This window comes from Vanessa tameamea, chromosome 2 (assembly GCF_037043105.1).
Source record: "Vanessa tameamea isolate UH-Manoa-2023 chromosome 2, ilVanTame1 primary haplotype, whole genome shotgun sequence".
Lineage (NCBI taxonomy): Eukaryota > Metazoa > Arthropoda > Insecta > Lepidoptera > Nymphalidae > Vanessa > Vanessa tameamea.
Window position 1 is genome coordinate 5,498,487 of NC_087310.1, and position 18,123 is coordinate 5,516,609.

An 18,123-nucleotide genomic window follows, 5' to 3' on the forward strand; every position below is an offset into this window, starting at 1 on the left:
AAAGCACAAGGTCCAATTTAAAATGGCTGGAGTAAACCTAAGAGAAGACTGTTTTTCGCATGAATAGGTCTAAATAGCCTGCTCGAGAGTGAGCTGTACGAGCAGTCTGGTGGATCAAGACCACGATAGTCGAACCACAAATAAGGTAACACACACACACACACACGCGAACAAAAACCAGTAACCATATATGTATAGTAACATTACTAACTGTATATTAATATATAAAGAGAATAAAATTAGAATTACCGTAAAAAATTGCAAAATGAGAACACACGCAATACTGATATTCATTAAATGTCATCGTTTCATGTTCAGATATTGTGAGTCACGTATCAAACAGCTGGATTCAAATAAACTTTCGCATAATAAACATACATATTGTCATAGGATAGGATAATGATATATACTGGTAAATAATGAAAAGAATACCATCCGACTTGTTTATTCAATTATATTACACATTAAAACATTAAAACATATTATAATAATGTCCAAGCTATTTATTTCAGAGAGCTGAGATTACGGAGTCAGTAGAACGCGTCCATCTTAACCGATAATTGTGAGTTCAAGCCCAGGTAAGCACCACTGAATGTTTTATCTCGTGCTCGGTGGTGAAGGAAAACATCGTAAGGAACCCTGCATATATCATGTTCGATGAAACTGCCACGTGCGTCTACCAAACCGCGTGGTGGAATTAACTCTAAACCTTCTCCTCAAAAATAGATGAAGCCCAACGACAACAACAACAATAAGCCCAATGTTGATTAGCCCAACAGTGGGATATTTACAGACTGTTACTTACTTTTATTTTACTATTTATTTAGTCATATAATGCTTAAGTTAAGATATAATTATAACACGAATAAAAATTTACCGACTAAGAAATTCAATACATAATTCCTGAGGCACAGCATTTTGGAATAAGAATTCCCATTATAAAGTTCCCCAAAATAATTTAAATTAAATAATTTAAATTAAATTAATAAAACATTAATAAATAGGGCACATCACTAATACTAGTGAATACTGGTTAGTATCCTTCGATTTTCAAACAGGATAAGTAACATTTTATTATATTTAATTTATATATCGCTGGGATTTAAGTGGTGGAAAATACTGCTACCATCAATTACGGTTTCACTTGTCAGCTCTTCTTGGTAGAATCTACTTTAATGAATAAAGAATATTCTTTATTCTACATAGAAAAGGAGTAAGTCTATATTTTACAAACAAAAATGTTATTATAAGAAGAGTATTATTACTAAATGAATAAAAAAAAACACGTCGAGTTCCCCCTCAGTTCATTAAATGTATTAGAAATTCCTTTCACAGCTAAATTTTCCGTCGTTTAGGATGCTTTAAGCGAAAATATTATTTTTCACAATTAACGACCCCGCTCATGATTTAGTGGGGTACGTTGCGTGCCGGACGTTTTTGCGTCTTCTTAGAGCTCTATAAATAACGAATTTAAGGAGAAACCGTTGCAATTATAATTTTAAATGAAAATATAATTTACTACAAAAACTCTCTTTATTACGCATCCTATGCAAACGAACGAACAAAAAAAAACTATTCCTAACAAAACTTTTTGTTAATGAAAATTTAGTAAAAAACAGTTATTTTCTCCATTAAATCCATATCTGTTATAGTAGGTTAGAGTAAATAAAAGAGAGGGTCGGTTATTAAAAAGTTAAACTTCACTGAAGTAAAATATAATTGACAATCAACTGAAGTAAGTATTGCTGACCAGTATTAGGCCACTCTTTAAGAGTAAGAGATTTATAACATGCTATTTACAAGAGATTACATTTTATCAATAACAAATAATAGATATTTCAACATCTATAATACTTTACTTGGTCATAGGGCTTTGTGCAAGCCCGTCTGCGTAGGTACCACCCACTCATCAGATTCTACTGCCAAACAGCAGTTCTCAGTATTGTTGTGTTCCAGTTTGGAGAGTCAGTAAGCCAGTGTAACTACATGTACAAGGATTATAACATCTGTAAGGTAATCGTGTAAGAAATGGTTAATATTTCTTACATTGCCATTGTCTTTGGGCGGTGGTGACCACTTACCGTCAGGTAGACCATTTGCTCGTCCTTCCTTCCTACATCATAAAAAAATCTTTCCTTATATACATAAATAAATATTAGTAATAGGAGTAGGTATTAGAGCAATATTTTCAAATGTTAAAACTGTTTTGACCTATATAATCTTGAGTCTCGTACATATTCTTCAGGGAGAAAACTGACATATTTGTCCGTGCTACTTACGGCTGAAACACGAACCTCCTTCACGTAAGAAAAACTGGAATGCAGGAAAACTTTATCTCTGCACTGTGTACTACAGCTCCTTTGAAAACATTTTGCAAAGCATAAATAAATAAAGTAAAAATAATACTAAATTACAAACAAGTTAGCAAATGTGACAAATGACTACCTCATTAAAATCGACTTTATGCAGTCTTGGTACTGTAAGAATTATGTCACTTACTGCCGTAATTAAACTTGCTCAACCTTCAAACCGGAACATAGCTATACTAAATATAGCTGTTTTAAGTTAGCACAAGTGTTAAGTGGTTGCTACCTACCCAGGAGAACTTAAAAACCCACTTACTAGAATAAGTACGTAAGTAAGGCACTTGTATTTCATTATAATTATTCTTAAGGCAGTTGCGTTGCTATAACACAGCTGAATACCTGTGTCATTGACAAACAGTTATGATGTACTCGTAAATATTGAATCTTGAGCTACACTTTATTGAAGAAGAAAATAGAATAATAAAATACCGATTTATCATACCAAATTTAGCATATCGGGTTTAGCAAAAAATACTTCGAAGATATAAAGAGACAGAGAAACCGGCGATAAAAACTCAGCGAGATTATCCACATTTAAAAACATTAAAAGTCTTAAAAGCTTTGTTAATATGTGTGCGATGCAATCGTAAGTATAATCCAGTAATAGTTTGGCTTAGTCAGTTACGATGAAAAACGTATGCTAAGCAGGCGAGAGCATCTGATGAGATGAATCCTCGATGTTCGGATTTACAAACGTGTAAAACGAGCATTTCCTGACGACAAAGTTTTGTTCGTGATTGCATCGTCGATAGCATTCTGATCATGTAGAACACTATGATAATTATTATAAGTAAAATATATTCAACTGTTTTCATATGTACACATAATAAATCAAATTATTACAATGCATTGTAATTTAATATGCATAACAATGCCTTAAGTGTAAAGAGGAAAATGTTTTTTGTAGATATCGGTTGCACTATATGCTGACATAATACTTGTCATTTATAAGACATAGTGCGGTGCTTGTTAATCTTCGACCTATACTTTGCGACCTATATTTTCAAAAAGAATAACAAGTAATTTTATTAGTAGATTTTAAATAGTTCTCAGTTTTTATTCCGAATTTCCAATAGGTGTTATTATTTATTTTAACATTTTCTTTCTTTCAAGATCTAACAACACTGCAGATCTAGTGATCAGATTTATTTAATACTCGTAAGCATAAATTTTAATATATTAATTTTCACTTGGTATTTTTATTGCTCCTAATTTAGCATCTGTTCGCAAAGTTATAATAAATAAGTTTAGGATCAACGAACTTTTTATTGTATTTATGCTTTTGTCGCAAAGCTGTTGTTCAAAATTAAAATGCATATTGATATATTATAGATTTAGGGAATCAAATTTCACAAAGAAGCAGTTAGCAGCAGCAACATTGTTATAGTGTTACATAGCCGAGACTCGACCCTTAATAAACGTTTAATTTTTTGTGATTTCACACCAATCGAACTTCGTAATAACTATGAATCGCATTCATACTCCCTATGAAATTAAACACGTCATCAAATGTAGTAAAATCCACCATTGTGTATTAAATCTCTGACGACAGCCAGTTCTTTGTCGGACAAAGTTTTAAGACGCCATATGGCGTCCCCGACAAAGCCATTCTCGTTAATAGCGGATTAACGCAACACATTGAAAAGATCGAATTTGACACGACACCATTCATTCAATCGTGATATTCCATAAAGAAACGAAAATAAAATATTCTATTTGTAATAGATTTAAGCGGCAAGGGTTGATCTTGTATTAAATGACGTATTTGGCACATGATCAACGAAGTATTTTCAATTCAAATATAGATTTCAGAGCTCACATAAAATTTATACTCATAGACAAGGCGTTAATCCGTTCTCTGTGAATAATGTCGTGTCGAACAACATTATTCACAGAGAAGCATACTTTTTACGATCGTTATAAACTTTAATGTGTTTAACAAGTTATAGGGTACATGTCTGAGTTACTGATCACACACACACCGGCCAGTAATCTTAGAATCAGCAAAATTTGTGCGAGTAATATTGAGTTAAAATGGTGCCTACCATTGCCTTAAAAATGACAGCATCTATAGGATACGAATCCTGTCGTAAGACTAACGTCAATAAGCAGATGTCTTTATTATTTTGCCTCAATCTCCATATTATATCGTAACAAAATACGTACAATGCTAACGCTCTTATCCTCTTGAGGAGATTACTATGGCAGATTTTTAAGATATTTTCCTTCACCGTCGAACATGAGAACATCTCAGTGTTGTTTGTCCGAATTTAAACTCGCTAGGATAAACGAGTTCCAATCACTTCGATATTAACTATAATAATATTTGTATACTATGAGAATATTTCCATAATGTTTAAATACAGCGAAAATATCAAGATATATGTGACCATCTCACCTTTTAAGAGTACTTTATTATCTAGTTAATTCTTGCCGTCTTTAAAAAAAAAAGATAATTCTTCTATTTATTAAAACCGTCGTGAATTTGTTTCATATGCTCACGCAATTAATATGATTTAAAACGGTAACGCCATGCCAAGCTATTTTAAAACCGTTACAGGGACAATAATTATACCGACATAAATATTCGCTGAAACATCTGGTAAATATTTTTAATTCGCGTCTCACGGTATTATAAACGTGACTTAATTTATTTAACATTCGAAACATATTTGAATCGAACATGTGACTAACATGTACATGTAGATTATCTCCCGCGGAGTGCCAATAAATAACTTTGCAATTATAGTAACACTCAAGTACAATACAGTAACCGAGGGTGGGTTCTATACAATGCGTGCCCCACAAGCATTACTTGTACATTAAAATTATTACAAATTGCAATCGGATGGGCTCGAATCACATTACGAGCGCAAACAAAGCCCAGTTCATATTATTTACAACGAATTTTGTTAGAGGCAAGGTCTCTTTTATCGAGTTAAAATCAAATTATAAATTTCCGCTTAAATGAATTTCGCTAGATCTACGCGTGCACGGCTCTGGGTAAATTCGATTATGTACGTTGAATGTTTCCAACTGTAATTGAGTTAACCATTGTGTGTTTTAAGAACGAACGATTAATTAAGCGACGAAATATTTATTTATTATTTCTGTTTTTTAGAACTTCGTTACCAAATTTTTAATAAAACTAAAATATTTTTAATAAACGATTTACTCGTGATTTCAAAATAGAAAGATAATAAAAAGTAATATTATCTCAATAGAAATAAAATAACGTTCGTTTGGTATCGCCCACCAGACCATTCCAGTCAAGAACATATTTTAATGTTTTCAGTGGGCGTTGAGTAGCGAAATAAAATAAATATTTTCACTACGATAGCGTTAACACGCATTGTTCTGCGTTCGGTGGTCATCGTAAATCCAGTGAGAGAAGCTATAACGAAGCCTATTGTAACTATAAATGTAACATTGGTTACATTGTCATACGGCGAACGCGTTTACTCGGCCAATATTGACTGAATTGAGAACACAAATAAGTTCATTTTAATAGTAATCTGGTTTCATCATAAGCACATATATTGTAAAATCCTTGATTCTTATTTAGTTTTTAAATTATATATAATGTTTATTATCCGAAATAATTTTAAATGTCTAATGTTAGTAGAGGTTATATATTTGAACTTGGTTAAAATAATTTAAAAAGTAGACGGTTAAGTTAATATAAAATAATAAATATTCCAATTTTAATTTTATCGTGCACTAGTTTCGAGTGACAGGATATCAGCTGTTGGGTTTTAATCTATTCTGTACCCTACATTTATGTAAAAGTATATAACGATCGGTTGAGTTGAGTTAAAACTAACAAACAAACCAGCTTTTCACATTTATAATATTACGTAGGATCACCTATCGTAGATTATTGGAAACACGACATTTCGGTATTGTATTGTATTGTCACAAAACATTCACACTGCGCCAACGCAGCCGATGGCATTCGCAATGTGGATATTTTATTAAAAAAAAAACTTATTTCCTACTAATGGTATTATTGTTTATAAAACTATTTTAAAACTTTTGTATCGTGTAGCTGCCTTTTTAACTAACTTGATGGTCTTGTGAGATGTATTGGTACGAATCATTATGGGTTGAAATCCCAGTTCAAGCAAATAAAAATTATTGGTGTTTTATTTCCATTTATTCTCTATATCAGTCAAAAACTGTCAAATCAACGACGTAAACAAATTACTATATATAGACAGACAGGGCATAATATATTATGCTTAAATTGTCTTCTTGGTATAGGGGGAACCTTATATATATTTTTAAATTTCAGACAAGTTTTATCGTTATTTAATTACAACTTAATTCGTATCACAGCATATTTTTTTAATTTTAATCTCTGATTTAAACTTATCCACCGCAAATCGCATTACTTGGACGTTCGTTGCGAATTCCGTAATAAACTATAATACGAATTTCATGAAATCTGCCGCAACTGTTCGCCTTTCAATTTGAATATAGATGAGCCCACTGACGAGCTGTTGCATATATTAATTAAAACATCGATATGCAATTTAATGGACAAATTACCGGCGTATTATGTACTCTTAGTGTACATAACAGCGGGTTTATTTATATATTACATTCGGTCAAAGTTTAAGCAGGTTGTTCTTAAAATACAGACAATTTTATTAATGAACATATTTATTAAAATTATTTAAAAGCATATACTTTATGCGTATTAAATTACAATTAGTATTGAATAGAAAATTAAAGATTTTGCAAGTGTTTGCGTAAATTTTAACAATTAAAATATGCACTAATTACCTCAACTTTAAACTTTTTTTTTTCAAACAATAAATATCGTTGCCATAATAATGTTCATATGACACTTTAAAATGAGTTTTAAGTGTTAGTAATTAAAAGAACGACACAAAAAAGTAAACATTTAAATACAATAATAAAATTGTATCTAATTAACAAGTTTAGGTTTTATTTTACATTAAATATATTCAGTATTTGTTTAGAGCTAATTAAATTAAGGTTAAATTATAATTGTTTTGGTAAAAAACATTATTGTTATTTAGATTTTAAAAATATTTTAAGACTTCATAAAATAAAATATAACTTCTCATTTAAATTTTAATAATTGCAGCAATTAATTAATTTAAGTTATGGTAATTAAGTTATTTAATTATGTAAAAACATAGAAAGTATAAAGTTATATTATTATTTAATTATTTTATATATACATATATACTCTTTTTAGATCCGATTCCAATTGGAAAGGTCACAGGTGCCACATATACTGACTAGATGGTTATTAATTAATAAAGTACAACAAACACAAAATAAATATATACTAAACTTTATTTAATATTGTTATTATATAAAGTCAACCATATATGCATATATCAAATTAAATACTACTATTATGTTAATATTTTATTACACTCAATATGTTGCAAGTCAATATCGTGTAAATTTATGTATTAAATACTAATCTTAATTGTATTCGTAAGTCACGGTATTCGGTAATATTCAGTACAGCGTTTGTGATAGTCGAAAGGCGGGGGCTTATCTCGGTTGTAGGTCGCTCGATACTCGCGACGCGGGCTGCATCCTAATCGTATCATAGAGAGAACAATGTCGAAGCTAGACTTTTATTCTATTGATAAGATTTCGTGGTATATTTTATTCTGTAATGCGATTTGTCATTCGTACAATTGTAGAAACATTTTTTTTTTCTTTTAACTCGTTGTAAACCCCATTCATTTATGCTTTTATTTACCTTGTACAGTAGTTATTAAAAATCTTGGTGGTTTTGGCAGCCCGTCTATCGCCAAACATGAATACTTAGTATTATTGTGTTCTGGTTTGAAGGGTGAGTGAGTTTATTAACAGAGAGAAGGTCACAACATCTTAATTTTCAAGGTTGGTGGCGCATTGACAGTGTGAAAGATTTTAAATATTTCTTACAATTCCAATGTATTTCCAGTACTTACCATCCAGGTGGACCAATCACCCAGTCTGCCTACCTATTTCAAACAATAATATTTAAAGAGTTCAACCTTTAGAGCTAAAAGTATGGTCCTGGTAACAATACAATCAGAAAACTTTTTTATAAGGTTTCTCAGCGGTAACATTTAATTTGATAAATACCTATTATTAGATTTGATAAATACCTATTATTAGATTTGATAAATACCTATTATTTCATTTTATTGTCATACATCAAAAAAGCCTTTCTTTGTTATACGCAAGTACATATCCCTAAAAAACGATCCGAAATATGTTCCTGCAAGTCATTAGTCGAGATTAATAAGCTCGTGAATACTAAAGAGTCTAAAACAATCGACAGGAATATGCCTAGGAAGCACAAACTGCTCCGAGAGAACAATGTGTGACGAATGAGCCTACAGTTAATTACTTATGTATGAAGTTTCAAATAAAAGAGTTGCTCCGGGAACGAATGTTTTTTTTTTTTAATTTACTTACAATAGTTTAAACTGTAGTAAAGTTACAGCCTGTTAATGTCCCAATGTTGGGTCAAAATCCTCTTCTGAGGAAAATACTTGGAGCTTATTCCAACACGCTGCGCTATTTCATTTTGTTGGATATACATGTGACAGATTCACATCCGACGCATGTAGGTTTCCCCACGATGCTTCCTTCATCAATGAACAAGTTGTGAGTTGAATTATAAGCACATGAAAAATCAGCGGTGCTTTCACGGATTTAAACTCAAAATCATCGATTAAGATCACGTATTCTAAACACTGGATCATCTCAGCTGCAACTGTAGGCGAAGTTATTATGTTAGTTACCACAGTGAAATTACGAATATAGGAAAGAAGCTACGTTGCGCGGGATAAAAAGATGCATTTCTTGTAAAGTATATTTTACAAGAAATCTTCTCGGTAGAATCTACATTTTGAACCGGTGGTAGCTTTACTTAATATAGTTTGTTAAATGACGATTCAAAAGTGCTTGTAAAATCCTACTTTAATAAAAGTATATTTTGATTTTGAATATCTTGTGAAATGAATACGAATATCACGTTATAATAAAGTAACAAAATGCCGTGATTTGCACAATGATAGTCTATGGACCGAAGGGTTCTTTTTATACCGGAAAAATGTGCAGTTTCTAAGAGATATTATTTGTAGCGTTAAACAAGGGCGTTTTGTGTTTGACCCCAATAGAAGCTAAATCCTTTAAAAGGTATTCTATGACTTATGATTAAATCGAGCCTAGATGGTTCAGTGGCGAGATTACGTAAATCTTAAACGAAAATTGCAAGTTTAAGAAGTACTGAGGAACAAACTAGTGACTAATTTTATTTTTATAATTTGTGTCATCCTCGGCGGTAAAAGATAACATCGTGAGCTAGCCTGCACGTGACCGATGAAATTTTGCCAAATATATATCCACCAACCAGCGTTGGAGAAACGTGATGGAGCAAGCCTTAATTATATTAACTAAACAAAAATGATATAAACCTTATCTGAGAATGAGAGAAAGCCTTAGCCCAGCAGTAAGTATTTATTTTAAAAAAAATAATTACTTTGTTAGTTATAGTGCCCAATAAAGTTCAATGACAAACATTTTAAGTAATAACGAATTTATTTAAAGTATATTGACAAAATATGATTAATTAATAAAATATTATAAATATAAACACGGACGATACACATAGTACATATACAGTTATACAAAAATTATATTTAAACATATCTAATATACACCATTAAAATACTACATTTACGAAGTTAACTTCTTGTCAAAAATGACCATAAAATTCAATAGTTTAGTTAAAAACAAAAATATTTCTTTCTCAATACACTTACGTTACAATCACCAAACATAAACATAGTATCTAGATAACCAAACGTATAAACTAATTACGAATCCATTACTCTTAAACAAAGGCAAGCCCAGGTCACTGACCCTAAAGTATAATTTTTGACACCAATTTACCATCGTGAGTCGTAATAACTTATTCTCCAGTTAGCGGCTGCTCAATGCTACCATGATGCCAATGAAATTTATTATGACTTATGGGCTCCTTTAATTGAATGAAATCATTAATTATTACATTTTACTTAAATGCGTATTGTAACTGTGTATTTGATGCTGTTGTATTATTTAGTAATGCTAGAGAATATGAAAATGTTCATCGATCATTCTTGTATTAGCGATATTATTGATTAAACGGATAAACGAAAAGATGTGTGAGAGGGGTTTGTCCTGAAGAAGAGATCGAACTCTTTAATTATACGTCATTTTATGAGAGGAATATTTTTTCTTTAGTTACCATCGTTTTATTTTCGATATTTTTTACAATTTGCATTCTTTGTGGAAGCTGTAAATCTGTGAGGAAACCATGGTAGCCGCAAGGCTTTCTATTGCAGATACCATCGGCCTTCGTAGTATATAGTATTTGTTTGTTCTATGTCAATTTAAATAATAAATGTTAGAAAATCAAACTGCATTATTTTATTTTATGTTTAAAAATAATTAAAAATTTAGATTTAAAAGCTAAAGCTTCTGATAAAAATCTAAAACAAATACAAACTTCAGTCTTAACAGCGTTATAAGTAACTTTATAAACACGGTGAGGCCTAAATAATTCAATAACAAACTTCGAATATTTACCCCCCCGGAAATCTAAGGGAGAAATTATAATAATATGATTTCCAATAATTTACGGACGAAAAGCAAGGGCTAACTGATACCGCAATTTACGTCTCATCACTTTTGATAAGCGGTTCTTGTATAATATTCGGGTTTTACCCTCGAAAGTTCCGAAATATTTTATAATTTATTCTTTTCTCTTTCCGGAAAATACTTTAAAATAAAAATTTATTATTTCATTATCATATTAATATTAATTGCATCATCTCCAATATATACAAAATATTATAGGTAATATTAAGTATATTAATTAATCCTGATAAAAATATTTGAGAACTCTACGTAACCCATGCCATCCATTTAGTCTTCTCTCTGAAATCATCGTATTTAATATTCATTTAAGGATGATTTATTGAATATAAACAGTAGAATTATGAAGACAAAAGATAATCCCGAACTCATCCAATTTAAATGTACCTAATTATAAATGGAAAATGTGTAAATCAATCCAAGCTTTAAGCCTTATATTTCTGTTTATGTATTAAAAGTAGTCAACCATCAATATTATGTTATAATATCTAATGTCGCAGTTACCCCCTAAGTTTGTTCCGTCCGAAAGCGAGCTGGGAGGCTTCCGGCGCACCGTTGATAGCTATTTACTTTTGGAAGCTAATGAACTGGGTTTGCGATGAAAACAAACCGTCTACTGAATTATAAGGGAGTTGCTCCCTCATAATCCAGTAACTGATTAATTAATTGGCTCTGTTTATATTTCTAAGCAACCGGTGTTGAAATGTTAGGTATGCTGAGATTCCAATAATTTTAAAACTTTGACTTCCATCTTACATTCACCGAGTACTAAAACGATTCACTTTATAGTAGACTGTATTGTCACCAGACCAAAAGTTTGAGCGACATTTCTGAAACAGTTCGTCGGAACTAGTTTAAAATTCAGCTGCAAATTTTGACCCGTAGTCATTGTACTAACAGGTGAAGTTATTTAGTTACCAGACATTCCCAAGTTTATCTACTTGATGATTTTCGGGAATATTCCAAATACTATCATAAATCCTAAAATTGAAATTTAATTTGAAATTCGTTTAAGTTGTATGTTTATTACGCTTCACTCCTTAACGATACAACTTATCGCCATTAAATTTTGCATACAACGATATCAGAGACATTAGATACCCCTCACACAATTTATATTTTTAAATTTATTGTTTTAAAGATCCATACTCCTGTTTGCCTCACTAAAGTGGTTTACACCGGCTGGAAACAGATAATTCTCGAATGTCATGTTCACGAGATGTTCTCGTGAACAAGACATTCGTAGATAATGTCAAAATATCGAGCTCCACCAAATAAAAATAAAAAACATGGTAAATATCCCGTTTTAAATACTGTTAGTAATAAAAATAACCATGTTGATTTAAAATCTTATATAAAAATAAATATGATTGCGGTTTTTAACAATTTTTTGAGTTATATTAAATCTTCTCGATGCACGCGAATCATCCAGTTTATATTAATGTTTGTATGTCGAGTGTCGACACATGTCATCCCGATTGTTAATATATATTAGACGACCTCCGTAATCGAGTGGTGTGTACACCGGTTTTCATGGGTACGCCACTCCGAGGTCCCGGGTTCGATTCCCGGCCGAATCGATGTAGAAAAAGTTGATTAGTTTTCTATGTTGTCTTGGGTCTGGGTGTTTGTGGTACCGTCGTTACTTCTGATTTTCCATAACAGAAGTTCTTTACTTACATTGGGATCAGAGTAATGTATGTGATGTTGTCCAATATTTATATTTATTTATTTATTCCAAAAATATATCAGAGACGAAGTTCATTTACAGTTTTATACCGAAGTCTAAGATAAGTATATTTCGTAGCTCAAGAGCGCGTTATATTAAGCACCACGAGCTGAAGTGTCAGCTTGCAGACTTGCAAGCTTCAGGAAATTACGCGTCATACTCACACCCATGTAGTATCTAAGTACACAAAATTTACTTCGAACTTATACTGCAGATTTAGTAAAGGATAGAGCAACTTTTGAAATTATGTCTACATGGCATATTACAATGCTTGCGGTTGCAACTCTGAATGTTTGGTTTTTAGCACATTTGAATTTAATTAAAAATTTATTTATATAAGTTTTTTTACGTTTTACTTAAAGTACCGTATACTTTTTTCTGTACACTTGATAAAGTGTACGCAAAATATCAAGATGATCGGTCGAGTATCGATCTATTCTACGGAGGCCCTCCAAGTTAAATTAATTATTTTGGAACTTAACAAATATATTTTATGCAGAAAGCCTTAGGGCCATTCTGAGTAAATAGCTCTCTACTTAAGACAAGAAAGCGTAACAGACAACCAAACTCACTTTCACGTCTATTTTATTAGTTACAATTATTATATACTACATATATTTTAATCTAAACTAATTTTAAATAGGATAATATGTTCAAAGCCATGAATGTCATCTTCATGCTTGTTTAATTTCATTCCATTAACATCGGGACTTAGAAACCATTTGAACCAAACAATGAATGTATTAAATGCAAACCAAAAATGTCGAAACACTCGTAACAAAGATATTTAACGAGCATAAAAATTCATTTAAAAAACTTCGTAGACTCGCAGTGATTACAGGAATATTTAACGTACCCGAGCACACTATGTATTTAGGTTAATGAGGTCTGGAGAATAGAAAATGGCCGTTCCTACTCGTAGAAACTAGAAACGTAACATTTCTAGTCTATCTGAGCTGTATTACAAAAGGCAAAAATTGAAGTACACATAGCATTCGACAACATAGCCGTCTCACTTTACATTGATATCAAAAAAGCATACGTGACAGATTTCATCACCTCTAAAACGTTAAGTCAATTTTGATAATAAACAGTTCCATGTGTATACATTTTTCTAAAGAAGAATCAATAATATGTAATTACATGATTTTTATATAGAATACGATGAAAAAAATATAAGTACATGAGAATTAATCGTAATTTATACCCGTAATATAATTTATGTAAAGAGAACTGATACTACAATTCGCTTACAATAGTTCTAAATTCAAATGGAACTTCATAATATATAAAAAAATTTTTAATAGTTAAGCGTCAGATTGTAATTCGCCCATACTAAGGTTACATATTCTATAACTTATACTAAAAAAAAATATTAGATAAAATTTTCGATGTTTACTTATTATATAGAAACTTGCAAAGTTACACGAGCTCCTCTATAGTATTTCAATACAAGTTACCAATACATTCAATACTGATAATGTTTCTTAAGTACATCAACATTTGATAAAAAATGGGAATCGGTGTCTTGAATACAAGTTGCTTACCTTTTGAAAACATGGGACTCGTATGTACCACTTCCGAATAACCCTTTCCTTAATCCTGCAAATATTCAGAGGAGCATGGAGAGCGAACATTTATTATGCAAACTTGAAACGATGCTTACTAAAAGGGTTGGGTGAAAGAAAATGAAGTGTCACCTTTATATTCGAGCAAATATGGTGATAATGGATGACGTTGAATGGAAGATTTTTGGCTAATATAACAGAAACAGCCTTACTAATTTTAAATTGCATAATTTTTTGGATAGTCTTAACAGATTATATTTTATTTGTTTTCGTATGTATATTTAGTATAAAATACATCCAAAAGTTTTTGAAGGTTAATTTGACAGGCTTTTAATAGGATTTACTTTAAAAAAATTTTTTGGCTGTAACAAAAGAATAGGAACCAATTTAAGCGTTCAAAAATGCTGTACGGATTTAGATGAAAAATATAACTGACATTTTATCTGGTTTAATCTCCCACAAATGCTGGCTAGGGACCGTCATTATAACAGTTTACAATAATTGATTATTTGATTTTTTTATTAATAATTCAGAACTCTGATTTTACTTTAGCACGGTAACTATTTAAATATCGTTCAGAGCAGCCGCTTTTTACGAGAGATCTTTTTTTAATTTGATAAGTAAATAGTTTTTTTTTATGTGAAAACAGTATAAATCAAATAATAAGTTAAAGTACGTGTGATCCCAATCCAAATAGGAAATGTTTACCAAGACAAAAACCAAAACATGTATTTATGCCTTAAGTTTATGGATTAATTCTAACAATAGATAGTATTTATATGATTGAAATATATATTAAATGTTTATAAATTGATAACAAGCAATGGGTAACAATAACCAGATACGATTCTGTTTATTATTATTGTACAATTATAAATTGTATACGTTGAGAATTACACCAGAGAGGAATTAGGTATTACAACATGAGAATTTCCATCCGTGCCGAAATGCGAACTAAACCGTCACCCTTTACAATATTGTTAAATTTTCAAACGAATTAGTGGTATTGTTTACGCTCCATCATCTGAATTAACACTTTCGAGTATCGCTTACCCGCCAGAGGGACAAGAAATAATAAATCTCATACAATTTTATATATGGCCGGATAAATTGATTAAAACCAGGAATGATTGATTACCGCACCTGATGTTGGCGCAATCTATCATAGCGTCGCGACTGGAATCTTACCTTAGTGGAATATCATTTACAATTGCGCAAATAGTTTTTAAATATATATTTTTATTCCTTACTGGTATGACATTTTGTAGAAATTAAATCAAATAAATTATGGTGGATGATTTCACAAGCTCGTCAATTTACAAATCAGTTAAATGTAAACCACCATTCGGAAAGAAAATTCTACCAAATAACTTTGTTGTTATACTTTTTGCAAAGTTTTATTTGTCATCTCTTAAGTCTTAACATGTATCTATGGATGAAATCATTTCATGTGCAACTTCTAGTGCTACACAATCTAATATACTCATTTATTGAACATTTAATAAATGGATTATTTTTTATGTGTATAAATCCCAAATAAATACAAACAGCAGATGGAACGCGCGGAACATTATGTCGAAGCAACAAAAGCGAATCCAAATCCCGGTAGGTTGTTTAGTAATTGAATTGAATCGAAATTATTGACGTTTTAACTTAAACAATTAACGATTTAACATTAAATTAACAATTAAAATATTATTGGTACTATATCTTGATTTATTTGCATATCTGCGAATTCTACCATTTACCCAATTTTAAGTTTGTTTTTACTTTCTATTAATATTTTATCAACTCCCAAATAACAGTTCCACCTAATAGGCTATTTGATTTGCATACATAATTTTGTGCTTAAATATTTCTTAATTATACACGAGTAACATATTATAAAAAAGAGATTCGAAATTCGAAAAGATAATCCTACACCACATTGTAAGAAAATGTGTACGTTTTATCATATCATGTAACGAGCGAGCCTCCCATCAATCATCCGTGACGACAGATTACGTAACAAATCCCCCCACCCCCTCCCCAACATCCGTTAAAAGTGAGAGAATTTTATAAGATTCCATACCCTATTTTCCTCATTGTTTTTCTCGCTGAAAGTTGAACTTTATAATTTATCGTTTAAAAGTTCTCGTAGAAAAATTTAAGCGTTCGCAAGTTGAGTTCTTATTTGTGTTTTTATTAAAACAACCGAATGAAATCTTGCGGATACCTTGAAAATTAATCTTCTATTTATTTCTCATTTAAAACAACACAATACTTACTACTAGAAGTTTGTTTTGCTCATATTTTGAATTAAATCCGTGCACGATATACCATTTACATCCCGTATTCTTTGATAAAATAATGAGTTATTTATCTAAAATATTAACGTTCAAGTTCTGGAACGCACGAACAAAATACTGAATGCTGATTGGTTGAATACTGACTGTTATCATTCAATGACTATTTGGATTAGACTCAAATTAGTTAATCTGATTTTGATCAGAATCTATAATTATGTATTTTTTTAACTCGTTATTTTGTCTAGATTTATATCACACTATTTATACTAATAATAATAATATATATTGTCCTTTTTTGCTTATTTCATTTTTAAAACCTATATTTGGTTTGTACGTGATTTGTATTTAGAGCCGCAATGAACACGGGTATCACTTTTAAATAAGCAACATATACTGCAATAGAAACGTTGAATCTAATTTTCCAATACAATAATAATTTTCGAATGATATACAGAAGAAATAAAAGTATAATCTACTTATAAGTAGGTAGATAGTCTATTTTTATATAGTTAGGCCAACTACCTATATGAAACTGTAAATCTAAAATCGAGAAATGTACAATTATAACACTTAGGCAGTATCCATGGATAAAGTTAAAGCGTTCCTGCGGTAGTATCACCAACCGTAATAAGAAAACTAGGACATCTGTATTACGATAGAATAACTAGCTCTTATAATTATAGTATCGTTCTTTATTTATTTTTTTTTACAGTTAATGTTGGCATCGTTTTTAAAAAATATAAATTCATATCCAAGCATCTTCCTTAGTAATTATGAAGTCAAAAATAAATTTAAACAAAACCAATACTTACTTGAATTGAATTGACTTGAATTTCAGTATTGCAACTAATTAGTGTTATTACGTTTGTCGGTGCTAAGTACATTTTGGATGAACCCCAAAATTTCATTAAGTTTAACCAATATTCCTTCGCAAAATAATCACGTAAACTCATTGTTAGTCTTCCGAAATGGGATTAACTGTGACAATTTAATTCCAATTCATTTGTTTTATTTGACGGAGAGACTGCTTTCCGTCTGTCCCTTGAGGTTACATGCTCGGAGCCCCACGCTCACTGCTCCCAGGATCTATTTCATTAATTCAAAATCTCAAGCAGATTAAATTTCGATCAATGCGTGCAATATCAACAATAATTTAAAAAAAATAATCAAGTCTTTAAAAAATACTTATGTTTAAACAAATTAAAAGTTCGTTTAGTGCGAATAATTTTTATCAGATACATAAAGTGTAAACATGTATTCGTTCAAGGAAGACCACGGGAACTCAACAATAGATTTGCAAACCAAAAAAAACCTGTGAAGATCATATTACAATACTGTATATTGCTATATATATTTGGAAATAAAAATATGCAGGTACATCAAACTACTAAATTCAATCAGAATAATCAGTAACGTCAGGGACAACACATAAGTGGTTATTTGATAGTTAAAATAATAAAAAAATATATTATATATATTTATAT